Source organism: Mesoplodon bidens (genome assembly GCF_964165515.1).
Source record: "Mesoplodon bidens genome assembly, chromosome: 18".
NCBI classification, from domain to species: Eukaryota; Metazoa; Chordata; class Mammalia; order Artiodactyla; family Ziphiidae; genus Mesoplodon; species Mesoplodon bidens.
The window spans coordinates 40,840,154-40,862,610 of NC_138175.1; the positions used below are offsets into that span (position 1 = coordinate 40,840,154).

Consider the following 22,457-nt stretch of genomic DNA (forward strand, 5'->3'; position numbering starts at 1 on the left):
TATCCCCTGCCCCCATGGGGACAGATATGAGCCCCGGAGTAAAAGCCCTTCTATGGTAGCATCATCCTGGCTCTCCTGGGCGTAAGACAAGTACCCACTCCTAAGGAAGTGCCTTTCACATGAATGTTTCTGGAAAAAGGGCTTTGCAAGTCCAAGGGATCCAGCTGATTATAAACAGTGTCAGCTTCATACCCTCGTTTTGTACCAGAGACTCAACATTGCCTATTTTAGAGAGCGTGCCTTTATGCCTACAAAACGAACCTCTGCGTGTACGGATGTTTGTCCTGAAGCCACACCTAGGGATTCCTGGGGTGGGGGAGCATCTGTCTCAGCCCTTCCCTCCCCCAGGCAGGGGGCTGGGCCTGGGGCAGGCTCCCACATCAGGGGGGTGCCCACAAGAAGACCTTCACCTGAAGGCCCAGGGCCCATCTGGAGACAGTGGGAGGAGGCGATGTGCACAGAGAGCTGCTGACTCGGGGTCCCAGAGCAACCCCCTGGGCTTCCGAGCAGTGGGATTAAAAATCCAACATGCATGTGCGATCTTGCCATGGAGAAGTCCCAGAGTTTCCATCAGATTTTTGAGGAAGTGCCTTTCTCATTTGTACCTGAGAAACAGATAAACTTAGATGGAAAAACTAGGAGATGGTAACCTCTTTTTGGAGAAACTGGGTGCTGCTTCAGGACAGATAGAAACGTCTGCTCCTGGGAAAGTCTGAACCACAGGACACGGGGTAGGATGTGGGGCAGGAGACACGAGGTCCGTCCCCCCCACCCCCCGCCCCCGCAGTGCATCATACAGAGTGTGGCTGTTTCAGTACTTTTTAAGGTAATGTGTTGATGGGACAGCTGTGATGACCACAAGCAGCCAGGGCTGGGGGAGTGACCCGAGGCCGGGAGTGAGGAGGAGCAGTCCAAGGGTGGGGCCCCTGCCCTGGGCCGTCTCTCTGGCCTCCCGTCCTTGTGGCCTGTCCCCAGTGATGGGACTTGGACGGGGCCGCAGCCCATCTCAGAGGCCGTGCTCCGAGTGCCTCCTTCCTTCCCATCTTCGTGCCCACAGTGGGCCTTATGGCTCGGGAATTAGCAGCTCCGTGGCTTACTTTCTGCCACCAGCACCTGCCACGTCCTGGAAGCCACTTGCGGAGTGAGCCCCTGTGCTGGGCCGAAGCAGAGGGGGAGGACAGTTTATTTGCCCAGGCTGGGCTTGTGGTGGCTTCAGGAATTCAAATTCCCCATGGCCAGGAGGTCCTTTGGAGACTCCTATGTTCAATGCTCTCGTTGGACAGTTGGGAGAGTCAAGGCTCGAAGGGAAGAGACTCTGAGGTCAGACAGCGAGCTAGTGGTAGGGCTGGGCGAGGAAGACCGGCCTAGCCCCGTGACCTTGTCCCTGTGTCACCCTCCTCCTCTGGTTCAGTGTGTGTGAGCCAACATTGTGTGGGAGACACGTAAGAGGTGGTCAACTCCATGCAATTTTCCCTCCTGCTGGCTCAGTGTAACAACAACGTTCCAGGCACATTATGTCAATTAGTTAATTACTAATCATCTCATTTAATTTAATTAATTCTTGCAACAACCTTATGAGGTAGGCACTACTTTCATCCCCATTTTACAGATGAGGAAACTGTGTAGCGGTCAAGCCCAGGGCACTCACCGCAAAGTCGGTGCTTTTAGCTCCCTGCCCCCCACTGTTTCCCAGCGCTAAGAGATGACTTCAGATTCAACTCGGCTGAACATCTTCTCTTTGATATAGTTACGTATCCATTTTACATACTTAGATGGGGAATAAATATTGTTTTTGGTTTACGGCAGTGTTATATAAAATGTCCATTAAAAACAAATTGATTTAAGGAAATCTATGAGTCAATTTCACGAAAAATCCTAACGAGTTAATGGTACAGGTATAAGCAGATATGGCGATAAGTTGAAGGTGGCATGCAAATGATTGAAGTGTGGGCCACATTGTCCCCAATCCAGGTAGGGTGGGAGGAAAAAGGAAAATGTAGTCACTCCCTATTTAGAAATCTCACATGAGTTCTTGTCTTTATTCTGGGAGATGGCCTCGGACGATGTCTAATGGCCAGTTTGCCTAAGGGAGAATCTTAGGTGTTTGTTTTTCTTGACATGTGTCTACGGCAGCAGCTCTTTACCCACTAATAAAAGCTATGGATCCAGGAAGCCTATGGTCTTGCTCAGGGATCATGCCTGGGTCTGAGTCCACCTGCCTCAGTGGGGACTGGCCTTTAGCTTAGAGTGGCAGGACTGGAAGCAGAAGAGAGGAGTGGGCAGCTAATCGCGACTGGAAGACCATCAGTGTGGGAAGGCATCTTTAGTTCCTGTGTGTAAACACCAGGTTGCCCAGGTGTGGCTGCCTGTCCTGGGGTTGGCATACGGCCCTGCTAATCACCAGACACCCAGGACATGTCCTTCTCTGCCACTATGACTGCTGCCACAGAATTAACAGTGTCTTGGCCATCAGGAAATCTCCAATGCAGTGGTTCTCAAATTGGCTTCCAGGGGACCTCAGGAGTTCTACGAAGTCTTGGGAGCCAAGAGAAGGGGAGGACTCGGGGCTCTCCTCTGCAGCTTTGGCTAGAGGAACTGCTTTTATCAGCTCATATGTGGTAAGATTTCCTTGGAAAAGGACTCTGCTAGAAAATGCTGAAAAAACATGATCTAGACCAAGTTCTTGATTCTGTAGATGGGAAACCAAATTCCACAGAAGAGCAAAGAATCACAACATTTTAAATAGAAAATGTCTTTATTTAGGCAGATCAGTGGAGCTTGGCAGAAGAAACAAAATATACACTTGAAAGGAGTCATGAGGATTCCTACAGTCCAGTCCCCTGCTTCCGGTAGCCTGGCCACCAGCACATTTGGTAGAGATGGATGTCCACCTGGGAGCAAGCTCCCCACAGGCAGGGGGCCCAGGAGTCACAGGGCAGAACTGCTGAGCAATATCAGACAGTGCTGGCTGATGGTCGAGTGGTGACTTGGTGCCAGACCCTGGGCTAAGCACTTTCAGATGTGTTATCTCCATTCTAAAGATGAAAAAATGGAGGCTCGGTGATGACGTGAATTCTCAATATCAGTGCTGGGCCTTACTGGGCTCTGGTCTAGAGTCTGTGCTCCTGATGGCTGTGGCTCCTGCCTCCCAGGAGATGCCCGTCAGTGTCTAGCAGATGCAGGTGTCTCATGGCCAGAAACACCTCTCTGAGCCCTCTCATCCTGAAGGTTCAGACAGGAGGCAGGAATGTTTGTCTCCCTTCTCCTGGGTCTGCGGGGGTTTGTGCAGAATCCTATTGGTTGCCCCACAGGGTTTTCTAAGAGTTTGTGTTCTTTGAGATACAGGAAGGAAGCCAAGGATGGGTGACCAAACACTTTGACAATAAACCAGACCTTATTTACTATTTCTTCTCTTCTACCTTACATCAACCCACTAGGTAGGCATGCTATAAGAGCTCATGTGTATATTTGTTTATTAAAAAGATACCAGCGGTATTCTTTCATTCCTCCATAAGGCATGTTTTTCATTTACATGTGTATTTTTGCATTTGCACATTAAGTCATGCGTTTGTTACTTTTTTAACTCTTTCAATCATCATTCTACCTCTCCATCCATCTATTCATGCATGCCTTTATGCATTCATTCACTTATTCACACTTTTCTTCATGTGTACATTTGTTAGTTGGCTCATTCATTTCATCCTTTCAACAAATAGAACACTTTGAAGTTAATTAAATTCTCTGCAGAAATGTGGAGTAGTTTAACCATACCCAGGGTAGATTCTGGGCATCCTTCTCATTGCTGGGTGTAGAGGCACATGAAGTTGGATAAATAGTGCCAGGGCCCCTGAGGGAGAATTATTGGCCCATGAGAGGAACAGGCTAAACCCATTTACTGTGACCATGGGATCTAAATGTCACTTGTGTGCTGCGGTCTTAGGGTCTTCCCTCCTCAGGTGTTTCCTATGGCCTGAGAATATGTGGGGGCCCCCCAGACCTCCTCAATAAGTCTCATGACCCCAAGCCATCGTTGGGTTGCTCCTGGGATGTGAGAACTGGCAGCATGCCCATGGGGAAGCAATAGACGGTTGAGTCCAGAAACCAGGGCCGTGGTGTGACGGTTTGGAAAGGGGGGGCTCTCTGTCCAGAAGAACTCATGAGGGGCACGCATGGAGTGGGCAGGAAGTGCAGTGAAGGGCATGGTGGGAATGAAAAATAATAAGGGTCCTGCAGAACTACGTTTCCTTCTCCTCCTCCACCAAAGGGTTTCCATCTAGTTTCTTTTTTTGAACTTCACATTATCCCTGAAAGACAGGCAGGATGAAAGCCATGGCGCTTGTTTTGAGATTCTGGATTTGAAAGCACAGAAACTATAAAACTTAATCGAAGACGAGGTGAGAGTTCTAGCATTAGTAGCAACATTCACTGCAAGCCAGGCTAAGAATGAGAATGTTTTAGCCTTGGACATGAAGTATCTGGGGAAGGACCTGCCTCCACCAAGTGAGTAGGGATTAGAAATTACTTTTCCATCAAGTTCTGAGTTGGTGTCGGGACTATAGATCGATTGTTTCCATGGCCTAAATGTAGACTTCTTTTGGTTTATTGAGATGGTAATTGAAGCTTGCCCCCAACCTTCCTTATTGTGCGTGACTCCAAATGCATATACATGCCCTTTCTGTTTTCCAGACTGTGCTTTTACGTGTCTGGCTGCAAGGATGCTTTTGATAAGTAGAACGACGACAAAGGGCTTTCACACCAGCAAGCTGTATAGGGTACCAGTTGGCTCTGGAAGATGTGTTCAGCCTTTACCGCTCTATGAACACTTGCCTCTCTGCAGCGAAGGTGGCATGGGTGGCCATTTGGAAACTCATCCTGCCCTCATTCAGACTGTACTTAACTCCTGAGATACTCTCCTTTCCCCAGGTATTCATGAAACCTCACCCCAAGACAAGCTCAGGTGGCCTGTTTTACCTGTGTACCAGAACCCCGCCCACACTGAATCTCAACTCGTGGCCAGTCTAGAGTTCTTCCTATACCCTGGTTCCCTAGGTAACAGAAGCCTGCACCTGAGAAGGACCACAGGAGAAGGAAGATCCACCTGCACGTTCCTCCCTTGCCGTTATCCTCCATCCACCTCAGCCCCGTCTCTGCTTTCACCGTCCAACCATCCTTTTGCATATTGCTCTACTTGATTTAGAATACACAGCCATAAACACTCAGGGCAGCCAGCAGCATGACTGGATATAATATTAATTTCTTTTCTGGTTTATTTGTGAAGGAGTCAACCATATAAATCACCTTAAGCCACTAAGACAGAGAATGAAAGCGCATCCTCAAATGAAGAAGTGTAGTGTGTTACCATTAAAACCTAAGAAGAATTTGTGATCAATTTGGGCTTCTTAATGTGGGTATAGTTTTGTTAACGTTGCTGTAGATTATGTGAAATGCTCAGAAAGTTTTTTTTTTCCCCCTCTGTTTTAGCAGAAAGCATTGGGTGCCTATCAGCGGCATATCATTAGAAAGTCTGGTGTCTGCTGGACGTCTCCTTGTAATGCCATTTTTCATGACTTGTTTAATTAACAACCATTTTTGACCGAGACTAGTTATAAAAGTGTTGCTATTCTCTCCTGCTAAATTATGTCTAATGAACATATTTGCATGTTATCAGATACCGCAATGTATCATTTCAAATTTTGGCGTTTAAGCCTACATCACTCAAAACAGCTTTTGTGGACTAGTAAGCAGGTGAAATCAAAAATCTCATTTCATATCTGACATTAATAACTTTCAAGGGGAATGAGCATTGGCATTTATGTCTGGACCAGAATCGAGCCCAATGTCCTAGAAACACAAGGGCAGCAGACAAACCTACTCACCAGATAGGAAAATAAATCATGCATAATGCAGAATTTCTACCTTACATGTTAATTAATGTGTGCAATCAATTACTGATGTTACAATATGAGAAAAAAACTGGTGGGGAATGGGGTAATAAAAAATACCTATAGATTTATCTGCTTCTTTTTTCTATTTAAACAAATAGTCTCCAAGCCTGTGAATGCTGTGTTGAGACATGCTCTGAATAATAAGCATCATAAAATCTAATCAGATTTATAAGAGGAATTGATTGTTGTGGCAGGAGGAGAGGGTGGAAAATAAGCTGAAATTTAAGTGTTAATTTTTATGCTAATCCACAGTGGCTTCATATGAAGCAATTTTGTTCTGTGCCACAAATATAAAATTGTCCCTTGCAGAGAAATGTCAGCTTGCTAGACCTGAAAGCAGTAATTTATTAGGTATGTTTCTATTAGTATGTGTCACAGTTGTTAGCAGGCTATACACACAATAGTGCTTCATACTTATCCTCCAAGTCTCAGAATGTTTCAGCTCAGTGGCTGGAACGTGGGGCATTAATACATTATCATATGCGGGGTGGTCTGTGCCCTGTGGACAAAAGGCTATTTAATACAATTTAATGTCATTCTGAGAAGAAGTGGAAAAATAAAGACGGGGAATAAAATGGCATCTGTGTGTTTCACAGTGCACTCATGCACAAACCCTCAGTTTAAGAGGTATGACATTTCTGCCAAGAAAAAGAATAAAACTGGGGCATTTTTTTTATAACCTGTTCCCCACTGCAGTATTTTCTAAATGCTATTAAGTGATCGATTTACACGGCCCCATGATGATGTCATCTATAAGAAGGGGAATGCAGATGACAGCAAAATACTAGTGACAGTGACCTTGTTTCAGAATCCTTGGAACCCTGTCAGCTTTGCTTCCAGTATATGGTTTCAAAGAATGTACTTTTTGGACAATATCTAGTTACTGGGTAGTGAATTAATAGAGTTAAGGGTTCTGATGCAATTCACATATAGGTCAATTACATGCGCCAACATCTGCTCTGTCACTATCATTTGCATATAGCATTCATATGTTAATGACGCCTCTTTTTACTCAAGTAATATATTTAAAAAACAAGATTTGCATATCAGTTTGGATCAGTATATTACAAGCAATTTATCATTTTCTCCTTCTTGTTATGATTTTAAGAACAATATCTTGAGTGGTGGCTGCTATATTTGAGCATGGCTCTGATTTATACAAGAAACCCTTCAGTGGGAAAGCTTCCATTCTAAAGCCGCTTAAAGCCTTATAAATCAATAATGACACAGATGGACTGGTGATAATCTATTTAGAATGCCTGATAGCAAATATTGTTGTACAGATGATTAGAATGGTAACTGTTTTAGCAGAAAGCCTTTCTCTCTTTGTAAATGGTAAGTTTGAACAAAAAAGTGCTCGCACATGGACTTCATGTCAGGAAATCTTCGTGCTGGGTCTGGGTTGCAAAGGGAAAACATCGGGGGAAGAACAAAGAGACTTCCTGCTCCTGCCAATATAATCATATCATTCCCTGTTTCTTTAACAAAACAGGACCTCTTAATGGAATTGTGTCTTCAGGTGTAAATAGCATTAAAAGCTGCTTCTCCTCTCCTCTTTGCCCTGATACAGCGCAAGGAGTGAGAAAATAAAGTGGAGGTTGTCAGAAGTGGCAGCTGCTTGGAATCCTGATAAATATAAGCTTTTATTGATCTGATGAAAATGAAAGATCCCAGTGCTAGGCAGTATTTAGCTTCTTGTCTACAGAACGTCACCGGTGGCCTTGCATTGGGATAGATTTTCATTCTCATACACCGGATTTGATTTCATCTTTAACCTTTTCAGCTGAATTTCCTTGACCTCTGCATATTGCTGTGATTTGGTGAATTTGTTACATTTCACTTTACATCACTTCTTTCTATATTTCCTTTTGTGATAGGGAACTGGGACGCCCCTCTGGCAATCTGTCAGTGCCTGGATCAGCCGCATCCTTTCTGGGGTATTTTCTCACCACACTGACAGTCCTTAAGACAAGTATGCAGTTAAGCTGCTAAGGTAAGTCTTACTATATTAGAACTCTTTGCCCTAGACACACATCATTTCCTCCTGCTTTGTCCCATTGACCTAACGCAAATAGCCTCCTCTCTCTCCCCCCTGGCCAGGGGCTTCCTCCCAGCCTCTCCCCAACCCAGGTAGGATTCCTCTACCTGCCCATAGCTCTGGGTGAGTGGTGGCTGGCAGGACCTTTTGCCATGGGGGAGGCATTCCTTCGTGGTTTGGGTGTGTTTGGGGATGGGGGGGGAGGGGGAACAAAGGAATCATGAAAAAATGTTATTTTCCTCTCTGTGGCTTAATTCCTTTCTCAAGTTTTCTTCTGGGATGAATACAAGGCTTCAGTTCGAAATCCTGAGGTGCTGCTAACATATTCTGGTTCCAAGAAAGTGCCGCTGTTATTTTGAGTAGTTTTGATACAACCAAATCAAAGTGAAGATTTGAAATAGCTTTTCTGAAAGCCCAAGCTGAAGTCATAAATTATTCTGCACCATGATTCTTTCTGATAGTAAAACCATACCTCTCTGCCTGACATCGCTGAAATGTGGAAAAGTGAAAGTTAAAAATAAAATGAAACATTTAAATCTTGGCTGTTGAGAACCTCAGATAGACATCAAGGCCAGTCGATAAAGGCCCCTATCAATTAGGCTTCCACAGTCATCATCAGATTTGGTGTATTAGCAATTGCACAGGTGCAGGGTTCCGGTATTGAGATTGGGACGGGCTAGGAAAAATGCGGGCAAATACCATAAAATGGGAAGTGAGGGCCTGGGACGCCAAGGTCGGCTCAGTGGCAGAGCCCAGGGCAATGGCGGTGCCCACTCCCTCCTGGAATCTTGTGGGAGGAAATGTCTGCAGCCAAAGGGTTGGAAGGTTTCCCTTTTTTACCCCTTTCCTTTGAGTCAGAAAGTGTTGATTTCACACTGTGGTGAGTGTTTTCCATCAGCTTCTTGGTGGGTGTATTCCGTGTTAGGAAAAGGAGCAGCGAACACCAGCAGTTGTAACTTCCGTCAGCGGAGGGCGGGCGGCCTCCAGTGGCTCCGGGACCTCTGAGCACCGGGACCCCTCTAACGATGGAGACAGCCACGGGGCTTCCTGGGCCTCCGAACTGAGCTGTTTGGCTATTCCCTCCTCAGTATAGCACAGACAGAACAGTTTTTGGTTCCATAGCTGTTTGGTTGGGAAAACAAGCCTGCGGTTGCCAGTAAGGTTTAGAATTCGCCTGCCAGATCAGGGAATGTCTGTGAAGACTATTTTCCCTCTTGGGAGGCAAAACACAGATGGGGGAGTTAGGAGTCTTACAATATTTAGCTGCTACATTGATGGTAGGGATTCTGCCGCGTGGATGCTCGCAGTTTCCGAAGGCCTAGCTTATCATCACTGCCGAGGGCCTCAGGTAGGCGAGGTGGGTGGGGCTGGCTTTCCCCTGGGAGTGAGCACTGCCAGCTTGCTCTGGAACGTTCCACCCTCTGTGCCTCTTGAGGGGGGCCAGGAGGTACTGCAAGGGTGCTGCCTTTTCCCCTTGACCCACATCAGGATGAGAAGCCAAGAGGAGGATGAACCACCGTGCCTGACAGGTGGGGCGACCGAGGGCAGGAGGTGGTGTGACTTGGGCTTCTTCTGTGAATGAGAAGTGCCATCCTGCATGCGGTTCCTGAGACCCTGTGGGACAGGCCGAGGCAGCGGCCTCACCAGGTTTCCTGCCCCCGAGGCATGCGTTTTAAAAAGTTAATCACTTGGTGTGCTTTGGACCTCATAGAAGATAAGGAAAGATGATGAGATGTTCTAGGGATTGGCCATGAGCAGGTGGGGAGATTTTTCTGCATGGAAAATGTACATCTTGGAATAATTAGGGGTCATGTGAACTGGAGTAGGGTTAGAACTTTATATTTAAGAGCATATTCTATGCCCTGGAGACCAAGAAAGGGGACAGGCCTTAGAAACAGGCGGAGAGCGTGTGGGCGTCTCCTTTCCAGCCTCTTGCTGACTCCCCAGCCCCAGTACACAGGATTCTCAGGCCCTAGAGCCTGGAATTATGATGAGCTGGTTGAGACATTTCTGGACTTCTGAAGGTGCCTGTTGGGGAAATCTTGCTCCCATTCCTCTCCACCAATGCCCTCCCCATTCTTTGAAACGGACACTTGACTTTTTAAAGTCAAATATTATATACATACAGCTTTGGGACAACTGAAGCACTATTACTTAGAAACCCTAAGCAACCTGTCGGTAACTGAACCCCTCGTACACATCAGAAAATGATTTACTGCTCTGCCACAACATGGATTTCCAGAGCAACCCCAAAACGGATTGGAGGCAAAGTCTGAAGGCCTGTCTGTCCAGCTCTCCACAGCTTTATCCTTCAGAAAGACCCCATGCTTGGTCTCAAGGCCCAGTGACTTCTAGAAGGAATTGGCTCTCAGAGACCATAGGACCTTCCCTCCATCGGACAGACACAGAGTGGCTCCCACTGTCCCCGGGGCATGTGCAGGACCCTGAACTCAGGGTGCTGTCCCGAGGCAGCCCCGTGTCCTGGTACAGACGTGTGAGTCAACAGCCTTCCCGTAGCAGTAATTACCTTAGTTAAATGCTGCAGGAGCCGTACTTTAGGAGCACAGAGGAGGGAGTGAATAATTGTAATTTCTGTGTGATAATGATGATAAGCCCTGCATATGTGTGTGGGGCTTTGCGTTGTCGTATTTGATCTTCACTGGGAGATCTCCAGGCTCATGGAGGTAAGGATCCCTGCAAACTCCTTTGTAGCCACTGAATGAGGTAGGAAAGTGAGATCACATTACGCTCATTTTGCCTGAGAGAAAAATAAAATCAGAGATAATTTTAACTCCAGAGGGAAGGTAGAGTGAACCAATTCTGGTCTAAGAGCTTCTTGGGATTATCTTAATCCTCACCAGCTCCCTTGCAGGTAGATGCTTTTATTAGTTCCATTTTCCTGATGTGGAAACTGAGGTCAGAGAAGTTGAGTGGCTGCCGCCAGGTCACACAGCTGCTGGATGGTGAGGCCAAGGTTTGTGCATGCTTCTTTCTGATTTTGGAGCCTGATCCCTTGGCCATGAAGCAGCCCTGGATATAGCCCTGGACAAGACAGACAAGCTCCCTGCCCTCAGGGAGCTTATATTGTGGGGCTGGGACACAATAAACAAGATAACCATGGATAAGATGATGTCAGATAGTGATCAAGGCTATGAGGAAATGTCTGGGGTGAGAAGAGGGCGAGGGGGAATATCTGTACTTGGGTGATCAGGGATGGCCCTCTTTTTTGTTTTTCTATAAATGTATTTACTATATTTATTTTTGGCTGCATTGGGTCTTCGTTGCTGCACGCGGGCTTTCTCTAGTTGTGGCGAGTGGGGGCTACTCTTCGTTGTGGTACATGGGCTTCTCATTGTGGTGGCTTCTCTTGTTGCGGAGCACGGGTCCTACGCACACGGCCTTCAGTAGTTGTGGCTCATGGGCTCTAGAGCGCAGGCTCAGTAGTTGTGGCACACGGGCTTAGTTGCTCCGTGGCATGTGGGATCTTACCCGACCAGGGTTCGAACCAGTGTCCCCTGCATTGGCAGGCGGATTCTTAACCACTATGCCACCAGGGAAACCCAGGGATGGCCCTCTTGAGGATGGCACATTGGAAGTGAGAGGTCTGAAGGACACAGGGGAGCCAGCCAGTGAAGGCCTGGAGGAAGAGCATTCCTGGCCGAGGGAGTAGCACATGCAAAGGCCCTGTGGTGGGGAAGAACCCAGCATGTGTGGGGGACAGAGTGTAGGCCATTGAGGCTGGAGCATGTGAGCTCTGGGGGCGGGTTGTAAGGCCTGGATAGACACGCCTTTGTAGACCGTGGTGAGGACTATTGCCTTTCTTTTATGTTTATGTCGCTTTTTTTTTTTTTTTTTTTTTTTGCGGTACACGGGCCTCTCACTGTTGTGGCCTCTCCCATTGCGGAGCACAGGCTCTGGACGCGCAAGCTCAGCAGCCATGGCTCACAGGCCCAGCCCCGAACCCGTGTCCCCTGCATCGGCAGGCAGACTCTCAACTACTGCGCCACCAGGGAAGCCTATGTTTATGTTGCTTTTAACCAGAGAGTGTGTCTTGAGAAACCCACCTTTCCAGGTGTGGGAATGCTCCTAGGTGCCAGAATTCTGCAAGTGGCTTGAACCAACTCTTGGTGGGTTGTTCGCTGCAACCTTAATTTTCTACCAGAGGGATGTCCTTGTGACTTGTCTAAAACTGGGAGCCAGGGATTTCAGGCCCCATGGGTGTAGGAAAGGTGGCCAGTCACGTGGGAGCCACAGTGCCCTTTGGCTGCTCCTCTGGACCCAGCTGAGCCCCCGCGGCTGTGGGCTTGGGCAGAGTTGCAAGTGGAAGGCTTGGGGCTCCCTTCGATCAGGTCTGCCTAAGTCTGTGCAGCCTCAGGGAGGTGTAAGCACGTTCCATCCACTACCAGGACGTGTTAACTCCCTGTGATCACTTCCTTGTCAATGTTGATTCGTGGGTCATCTACTAACATGCTGAATGAGCTTAAGAGTAAAGATTCTTGGTGGTTATAGTTTAGACCTCTTTTCCCTCGGGCAGTACAGGTGCTCTTGTTAGGCAGGACTCTGTTTAGAAATTCTAGGTAATTCCTAGACCCATAGAGCCCTAGGGCTGGCAGAAACTTTTTTTTTTTTTTTTTTTTCTGTACACAGGCCTCTCACTGTTGTGGCCTCTCCCACTGCGGAGCACAGGCTCCGGACGCACAGGCTCAGCGGCCATGGCTCACGGGCCCAGCTGCTCCGCGGCGTGTGGGATCTTCCCGGACCGGGGCACGAACCCGTGTCCCCTGCATCGGCAGGCGGACTCTCAACCACTGCGCCACCAGGGAAGCCCTGGCAGAAACGTTTGCAATCAAAGACACCTTTATTTTATAGGTGAAGAGACGGAGGCTCAGGGAGGGCAAGGGACTTGCTCAAGATCACGCAGCGAGTCATAGGCAGAGCCATTCTCACCTGGGCATAACAGGCCACCCCTCAGGCAGTTCCAGACAGCTTGGGGGCCCCTCTTAGCTGAAAGGAGGCACCAGCAGGGGGAGGGCTGGTGTCCTAGTCGCCTGAGGAGCTTGCACAGCACACAGCACAGTCTTGGAGCGCTGTGAGTGGTCAACAATCATTCACTGATGTATTGATTGACCAGCCCCTCACCTCCGCATTTTGTAATCATTAGAATTTGTTGTACCTTGGTTTCAGCAAACTCAATATATATCAAATCCACATTTCTTTCCAAATTTTCTGGAATGCAGGGATTGCAAAGCCCAAGACCTCCCTAGGTCTGATTTATGCCAACACCCAGGACACAACGAGGTCAGGACTCTGGTAGTGAGTTCCTGATACCTGCGCAGGTAATTTGAGGGTGCCCGTCAGGTATTCCAGTAGGTCCGTTTTCAGAATATAAAATGTTGAAAGTTTTGGACAAAGATGGTCAGTGCTGAAGGCAGCTTGGCCAGGGGAGGGCTTGGACTCTGCCCCAGAGTGTGTTGCGGGGAGGCACCTAGATAGGCTTTGGCCCAGCCTGGGCATCTGTCTCTGGGGAGTTGTCCTAAACCCAAATTCAGGGTTCAGGTGGGAAATGCAGGAAGCTGGATGTGTGCAGAGCAGACTGGGGAGACCTGATTCCATGGCAGGGGGCCTCTCAGCTCTCATCAATTGCACTTGGTAATGCGGGCAGAATTTTTCCAGGTCTTCATAGTCTTTAAGGAAAAAAGAAATTAAAAAAAAACTGCTTCTTTTCTATTCCTTCAACGTTGGCAACTAATTAAGTTTAAAAAAAACTTTCTGCAAAGCAAGTATATCTGTGGACTGGTCAGAGCTTCAGCCCTCACCGTGTGACTCATGCTGAGTGCAGGCTCACACACACCGTGGGCACGCGATGCGGATCTGTCAGTGCTGACCCCAGCTGCCCGCAGCACAGCCCAAGCTTTGGAAGCACGTGAAGTGGGAAGGGAGGCAGCATTTGCAGGCCCCGGGCCTTACTCTTCTGACCTGCGTTCTCTTACTGCGGGGAGGCTGGGGCATGTCCCTGGCTGCATGGGATGGGACGATGCCTGGAAGAGGTGCAGCACTGGGAAGACACCCACCTTCTGGGAAAGGTGGTCAGGATGCCCGTCTGCAGGCCTCCACATCCCACCTCATTCTGTGTCTCCCCAACACCTGAGTTATAAGTGTGCCTGCCCGTGTCTAATATGGGGACACGGTGATGGACGGCATGTGATTCTGCCCCCAGGGAGCAGGCGAGAGTGGGGCTGCTTGGACCGATGCCTCGGTCCTCAAGTGTGGCTGATCCACGTGCTCTGCTTACCTGTGTTTGGGATGGGGTGGTTCTGATGCTGCACCAAGCTGACCGGAAGCTCTGGCTGCCACTGGACATGGGTGGCCTGTGTTGATCCTGGGATGAAGCTGAAGAAGAAGATGCTTTCTGTCCTGGGAGGCTACCTGGTGGGGGAGAGAAACGGCGAGGCTGCTCAGCCCACCCAGTGCATGTCCTGGTCCTGTGACTCTGCTCAATCCAGCAAAGGTGACCCAGGTCCTCAGCTCCCCTGAGAGGCAGGCAGGTGGCCCAGCATCTCCAGAGATGGGGGCAGACCCCATACAGCTGCCTGCGGTGGCTCCATCAGGGTGCTGTGGACCAGCCTCGTCTGCGTGCTGGGAAGGGGTCGCTGGTCTCTGGGCCTCACTTCCTTTTGGCCCCTGCCTGGCCCTGCTCATCCCCATATACTCCCTTCACCCGTCCACACGCAACATGGAGTTTCTGTGTGTGTAATATTATTTGTTTTTATTTCTGTAATCCCTTTATTGTTTGCACAACTGCTGTCAGACTGTTGCCTGAAAGTATCACAGGATAATTGCAGAACGCCTGCATAAGTAATTTCTTATGAAATCGGGCCTTGTCTGCATATAAAATTGTTTGTCGTTGCTGCATACATGGACTTCATTATATCCAGGCTGTTTACCGGGCTCATACCTTCCTCACAGGCCACGGCAACGAGAGGGCCCAACACTGGGAAATCATGAAATACTATCGTTTTTCTTTTCGGTCATATGACATCACTGGAGGGTGACAGTTGGTCCGAGGTGGTCAGAGAGAGCCTGGCCCTGGAAGGAGATGGGGACCGGCTTTCCCCGGCCGCTGCCAGGGAGGCCAGTGGCTAATCCGCCTGTGCCGGGCATTTCTTCCGACCACATTTCTGTGATATTAATGGTGTGTGGTAGTGAAAGAAATGTGTTTTATTCTCGAGTCTAACCCTGCTGTTATCAAAGTAACTTCCAGCTTATTAGCGACAAAGGACTTTTCTCCTCTCTGCTGCCCTGTTCGCCAGGGCTTCCTGAATTAAACTGCTGTTTCCTGTCCTTTATATGCATGACCACATCTGGGTAGCCTGCTCACAGCCCCGCTGCTTAATAACAATCACCTTCCCTTTCAGTCTCTGTTGATTGTTTCTAATTCACTCTGACAGATAGTGCCTGACAACTTGCCGGCTTTTCCCTCCCTCCGTGACCTGAAGTTACTCACAGCACTTATATAGTCTGTCATTTTTAATATTTGATTTCATTTTAAGTTATGTGTTTTACTGAGAAGATGAAACCAAAAAAAAAAGGGGGACTCGTAATGGAACATAAATTTAACCCTTCTCGCCATCCGGCACCAGCCTGAGCCACCCTCCCGGGTGTCTGGGTGACGGTTTCTCCTTCCCTGTGATTCTCCTGCTGCTGCTGGGTTTCTTTTCTGCTTTCTTTTTTTTCTTTCTCTCTCCTGCTTTTTCCTTTCTGTCTTTCATTTCTGAAAACAAAAGCTTTATGTCATGTTCTTTCCCTTTAACGGCGCTTGATTAGTTTATGGAGCTAATAATGGCTCTTTCTGCTTTGCAACCAGGTTATAATTGAAAGACCTTTTGGGGGGGTTTCCTCTAGAGTGAGGGTGTCCGGGGAGAAGCCTAGTGAAGTCAAAATGACCAGCTTCCATTAAGGTTCAGAATGTGAATTTGATCTTTCTTTCTGGAGGTGCTTCTCTTTGGGCGAGCTCGCGGGGCAGAGAAATGCCAGCTCCGCCTGGGTTTGGGATGAGCCCTTGGAGTGAGCCCTTCCCAAGGCGGGGGACACGCAACTTCTGCCTCTTCCCTCTGAATCTGCCCAGCGCGCGGGCTTGTAGGGCAGGCGTCCTCGTGGGGGGCAGGCGGCCCACGTCACCTCAGGGTCCACTCTGCCATGACTTAGCCTTTGTTTGCCACCAGACAAAGGCTCCTGTGTCCCTCTTGGCCCTTCAGAGGTTGAGAGCTGTGAGGCCGTGCATTAGGTCAGCTTTGCAAATAGACACCACGAAATAAAAAATAAAAAAGAAGGTGGCTCGTTAACCCATGGCGCCTCCCTTGTGCTGCTGGCCTTCTGTGTACATCGGCCTGTCCCCCGCACTGTGGCTTGGGCGGCTGAAAAAGCTCAGTAAGAGGGATCTGGGTTAGATCTCAGTTCAAAAAACTTCAATTTTGGGGCTTCCCTGGTGGCGCAGTGGTTGAGAGTCTGCCTGCCAATGCAGGGGACACGGGTTCGTGCCCCGGTCCGGGAAGATCCCACATGCTGCGGAGCGGCTGGGCCTGTGAGCCATGGCCGCTGGGCCTGCGCATCTGGAGCCTGCGCTCTGCAATGTGAGAGGCTGCAACAGTCAGAGGCCCGTGTACCACAAAAAAAAAAAAAAAAAAAAAAGTTCAGTTTCACTGTTGCCCATGCCTGGTCTCCCCACGACCACAGCACAGCCCAAGCGTGTGAGCTGCCACACTCAGGGGGGCCCTGGAGCCCCCGGGCTAAGTGCTCCTTTGACTCCTGCAGCTGCAGGCCTGGAGCAGAGTACGTCCATCCTGGGGGCCAGGCAGGCAGGTTTCCAGGGCGCTCTTATAAAGGCAGTCTGCAGGGGGCAAGGCAACAAGCCTGGTTCTCTGGAGCCAGCTCTTCAGGGAGTACCAGGCTTGGCCCAGAGAAGCACAAGGACTCCAGATCGGCCTGGATCCACTGCTCATGGGCAGATGTTCCAGCTTCTTCCCTGCTGTTCTGATGCCCCTGGGTCCAGGCCTGCAGACCGAGGTCCTGGGTGGGCCAGCCATGTCTGTCTTGTCCCAGCCGCTCCCAGGGTGACTCTTTCATTGGGGAGTTTTCTTCGCCAGGCCTCCCCTTTCTAGAACCTGGGTTCTCTCCATCTCTCTGGGCACTGTGGGTAAACTGAGGAAACAGCTGCTCTCTAAGGGAGATTTTTTTCCTTTCTGTTGTCCCAAGCATCCCATCGCTGGTTCCTTTTCTTCCTTCTGAAAAGGGTGAAAAAGTCAAGAACAGCTATTTATTTTGATGGTTTCGCAGTGTTGCTTTATTCTTTTGAAATTGTCATTGTTTTGAGACGTTCTGACTAAAATAAAAAAGGAGAATTACTCACAAAAAGTAAAATGAACACAAACCTTTTAACTTTATGTAGGAAATAAAGATCTGTGTACACAATGGTGTTCTATAAGTAAAATAAGGACAAAATGGCTTTTCTCTTTCACTGACCCAGATGGTCTTTATGTGCAAGGTATGGGCCAGGTGGTGAACGAAAGGGGGGTTGAAAAGTCTTGTTTCTCCTTTTGTAGCTCTCCATATTTGTAACCTACTGGGGGGACCAGGTGTGTGTGTGTGTGTGTGTGTGTGTGTGTGTGTGTGACCGCGATTGCCAGGTAGTGGTGCAGGCTCTCACAGTCTGGGATGATCCTCACATTGGCCCCAGCACAGGAAGTTGGGCTAAAAGGATCCAGTGCCTTGAAGAAAAATACAAAGAGAGGCCAAGGGCCGCCATGCCCTTCCTGCTTTTAGGAGGGCAGTTGAAATAGAATTTTAAAGCAGATTCTGTATTTGAGGTTTGACCTCCAGCAAGGCCAAATTATGCTTTTATTCTCCTTAAAATGGACTGTTTGGCCATTATTGGTTCTTGTTTTAGAGTCAGAAAGAAATTGGGGGTTGAAGTCAACTAAAGACTGATTTGGCTGTGGTGCCTCTGGGGTCCATCTGTTACCTGGTGAGCTGGGGCGACGGTGGAGCAGACTTCCTCAGAATCCAGCTTTTCTGTGGAGCTAGCATGGGGGCAGGTGTGTTATTCAAGATTTGGGCCTGGAGGGCCCTGGAGGGCCCTGGAGGGCCCTGCTTCCCCAGGAGACAGCTCTAACCAGGGCTGCGAGTTAGCAGGGCCCCGAGCCCTGTCCCTGAGAATTCACTGACACTGGGCCTGAAAGGATGCGCCTGTACGGAGTTAAGGCGTATCGTTCTTCAGTACGGTTTAAGTCAACAGAAATGTGAGAGCCCTGCCGCCATCCTAAGCACGCGTGGGTACAGATACAGAGCGGAGAGGCTGCACAGGACACTGACCACAAGGGAGTGCGGCCTGGGCCACCTCAGAGATTAAACAGAGAGCCATGGATCCAGACTCGGGGGAGAGATGTGTGGATAAGAGCAATACGAATGAGATGCTGACCAACGATAAGGGAGCTAATGATTGTTGTGTGTGTGCTCTGTGCTCAGCACTGCACATCATTTTAGGAAAGGAAAGGCAGACCTGTCCTGTGGCTCACGAGGAGCTTCATGGAGAAGCTGGCGTGGGAGCTGGGCCTTGGGGACCAGAAAGACTTGCATAAGTTGAGGCAAGGGGAAGGCCAGAGGGAAGTTGCTTGCAGAAGGCAGGAACCTGCCAGATGCTTTTGGGGCTGGGGGGAGGGGTGTTTTGGAGGGGCTGAGGTGACCATTCCAGGTGGGGGCAGGAAAGGGGGGAGATGTGGGAAAACTGGGGGCGGGCTTGGTGTTGGGGGTGACAAATAGCTCCATTTTGTTGGAACTTAGGATATATTAGGTGTGAGTGGAAGTGTGGGTCAAAGCCCAATGGGAGAGAGGCTGCCTGCCAGGTAAGGGTATTTGTGATGAGTTGGGACGTACCCTAGAAATGGGCAATGGGAAGACTGTTGGCGCTATCTGACGCTGACCTGGGGCAGTGGACGCGGGAGTGGGGAGAAAGAACCGAACTGGATGGTGCCCTTCTCTTGTTTAAGACTCTCAGACAGAGAGAGGCACCGCAGTGACAGTGCTGGAGCTGGGGTGTCCAGGCTGTGCAGCCTGCCCTGGTGCTCAGCTGTAGGCAGTTTGCCCACGTCCCAGGCCAGGCCCGTGAACTGTGCACAGTACGTTGGCCTTTAAAAAACAATAAAAAAGGGATTGCCCTTTAACCACCCCTCCCCCACTTTGTATTCATCAGGGTCATACTCATTTTTCTTTCCATACATATACAAAAGATGAACTTTGGGTTATACAAGGGGTATATGCCAATGTCAAGAGCAGACTAGAACAATGGAACAATTAGCAGATTCATCAGTTCTTCTGCTTATACTTCAATTCCAAGAGTGAAATGTTAGTTTGTTCAACTCTCTGCTTTACGCCTTGATCACAGTGTGAAAGTGTTGACTAAGCTTAGCTTCCTGGTCAGAGGGTCGAGACCCATGGCTTTTAAACATGCTTATATGAAATCCAAACATTCATGGCCACTGGTGATCTTGAAATCAAGGCACAACTTATAAAACGAACACATAATTATCTTGTTTATTCAGGGTATAAATAGAGTTCATGCATTTAAAAATTTTTCTTCCTGATAAGGTCTTTAGCCGGCATTTAGTCTTTAGATAGACTCTCTCCTTAGTGTGCTCTCTCCCTCTCCTCTCTCCCTCCCTCCTCCCTTTCTTCTTCCCTCCCTGCCCCCTCCCTACCCTTCTTCCTCTATTTCCCCCTCTCCCTCCATCCCTCCCTCTCTCTCTCTCCCCCTCCCCCACCCTCTCTTCCTCTCCTCTCTCTCTCTCTCTCTCTCTCTCTTTCTCTCGCCCCCCATTCCCTCCCCTCCCTCTTTCCCCCTCTCCCTTCCTTCTCTCTCTTTCCCCTTCTCTCCTCAGAACGGGAGGGACTTGTGGGACCTGCTGTGGCTGCCCTTGGAAGAGGCAGCATGAGCCTGTGGATTTCTTTCTTGGAGCCCTTCCTGCTTCCCTCACAGCTTTGGCAGAGGAGGGATGGGTGCCCAGGGAGGGCCTGGTGTGCTTGGATGCATCCTTGCCACAAATCCGGGGAAGAGCCGTGAAGCCCACACCTGCCTCTGACAGCCCAGCTGGGGACCAGATCCAGAGAGCAAGGTGGCCTGTGGATGGGACCTTCCCAGGCCCTCCCCGATGCTGGGGCGTGGAGGGGGCACGGTTTATACCCAGAATGACTCCTTAGCTCTAAGCCAGCCACGTTCGTCAGGTACACACCTCCTTTTTGATTTTTACCATACTGAGTACCACATGCTCCTAGATTTGTTATTTTGTGAGACACACTTCTTTTAATTAAATATTATATTTAGCTTTGTCCTAAATAATCATCTCTATGAAATCTCTGGTTTGATGTACGCTCTATATATTTTTTCATATCAGACAGTAAAATAATTAAGTATTAATTGTTTTTTAAAGAGGAGTTTTTTTGTGTATCACCTAAAACCATCTTGTGTGTCAGCGTGCAAGCCTTTGGGGATCCATTGGAATGTCTGCAGCCAGCCAGCTTCCTAGGATCTAGTTCAAGTCACTCCATGAAGGCACTGCCTCCCCAGGCCCTGGGGAAGCCCCTTCCCAACCCCTCCAGAAAGTTCTCCTTGACTCCTCCTCGACCTCATGGCCCTGCCCTCAGAATCCCTAATTGTCATTTAATCATGCGCTGCTCTGGTCACGTCTGACAATGCTGTGAGCAGTTGCTGGGCCATGCTTTCTGACTCCGTCCCTTCCCTTTTTGATGGCCTAAGTGTCTGGTCAATTGAGCTAGCTGTGCCAGTCTGTCTGTCCGTTCTGTCTATACATCTATGTATCCCTCTATCCATCTATCCGTCCTATCCACTGCCTCTCTCTGTATCTATGTATCTATCATCCTTGGGTCTATGACCAATATCTATCTATCTGTCTATCATCTCCTATTCTCCCCCCACCCCCACTTTCTTTCATCCTCTTTGATGAGCCAGGCACTGCTTTAGGCCCTGGGAATATAGCAGAGAACAAAACAAAGTCCCTGCCCTCATGTAGCTGACATTCTAGTTGGAGAAGTCAGGCAATAAACAAATAACCGAATAGATGAAGAAACCAGAAACTGATCTGTAGGGACACATGCCATACAGAGTATTGAAACAGGGGAATATGAAGCAGAGACACCAGGACAGGCTGAGGCCGAGCGATCGGGGAGGGTCCCTCTGGTGAGGCTACATTGGGTCTAAACGCTGAAGGACAAAGCAGAACCCTGCCAGGATGGGGCAGCACCTGGACAGAGGGCAGAGCTCATGTAGAGGCCGTGAGGCAGGGGCAGCCTTGATGACTGAGGTGCAGAGAGAAAATGCAGATAGAAGAATGAAACTGTATTTGATTCTGACTTTGGCAAGGTTAAAGTTTTTCCATTTCTCACTTCCTAGGGGCTACAGTCCCTTTTCTATTTAAGAACGTCCAACCCCTCAGCTCTGAAAGCCCCTGTGTCAAATCCCTTCTGCTGGGGAGCTTTGGAGGCAGTGCCATGTTGTCCCCTGCAGGGTTGGAGGGCTGCAGGGGAGCACACCATGATGAGGCGACTGCTGACATGCTAATATTTCATTTTAATCTTGAGTGCCAGGTTACTTTCCAAATGAAGTGTCTCAGGCAAGGCTCTAACTTACATGAAATAAAAGAGTTTAATGCTAATTAAATCTCATCTGACTACTGAAGCCATATTTATTGATGGTCTAAAAGAACATCATCGAGGTGGGTAGACTGGGAACGTGTCTCCACTAGAAACATACCTTCGAGTCCCGGGACTCCTGCATTTCAGGCTCGCACACCCCATGCGTGGCGAAGCGCATGTGGGTGGGACCCCAGAGCCACCCCTGCAGCTTTCTCTGCCGGATACAGAGATCAGCGCCTTTTATGTGGATTTGGTTCGGGAGGTCTGGGTGGGGCCCAGGCTGCTCGTTTTCAACCAGGTCCCAGGAAATGCCGATGATGCTGGTCCAGCTGGACGGTGAGCAGTAAGAGTCTAGAACAGACCAGGTTGAGTTCCTGGTACCACTGCTCACAGGGAGTGACAGCCCTGTGTGGAGTCTCCCACTACACTGGTCTCACCCACTCCCTCCATCTCTCCTTCCTCCTTTCTTTATCCCAGACCCTCCTACTCCTCCTTCCTGTCCCAGCCTTGTGGTCGCTCTCCCAAGGCCAAGAACGGGGTGATTCCTTCAGGTAGTTAAAGTCTTCATGCAGGGTTTGACCCAATCTTCCACCATTTGCGTTGTCTTTGGTTGTCTGATTGCTCTACCCAGACTTGGAACAGCTCAGGGGCAGAGCCTCCATTCCAGCCTCTTACTTCTGTGCCTCCAGGCAAGTGCTTCTCGAGATGGCAAGGAAGAGGATGTACTTCCTGACCCTCTGTAAACAGGGACTCGCGTGGGGGAGAACTGGCCT

The 22,457-nt window shown here is 49.1% G+C and overlaps 1 protein-coding gene across 3 annotated transcripts in view; it reads left to right on the forward strand.

Annotated features, from left to right (window-relative positions):
• Nucleotides 1-22,457, forward strand: part of ZNF536 (zinc finger protein 536) — a gene marked incomplete at its 3' end in the record, with an annotated part of 283,805 nt that overhangs the window by 103,835 nt on the left and 157,513 nt on the right. For all 3 annotated transcript variants that reach the window (XM_081215811.1, XM_081215812.1, XM_081215810.1), the window contains one exon: nt 7,823-7,938. The remainder of the gene's footprint in view (nt 1-7,822; nt 7,939-22,457) is intronic.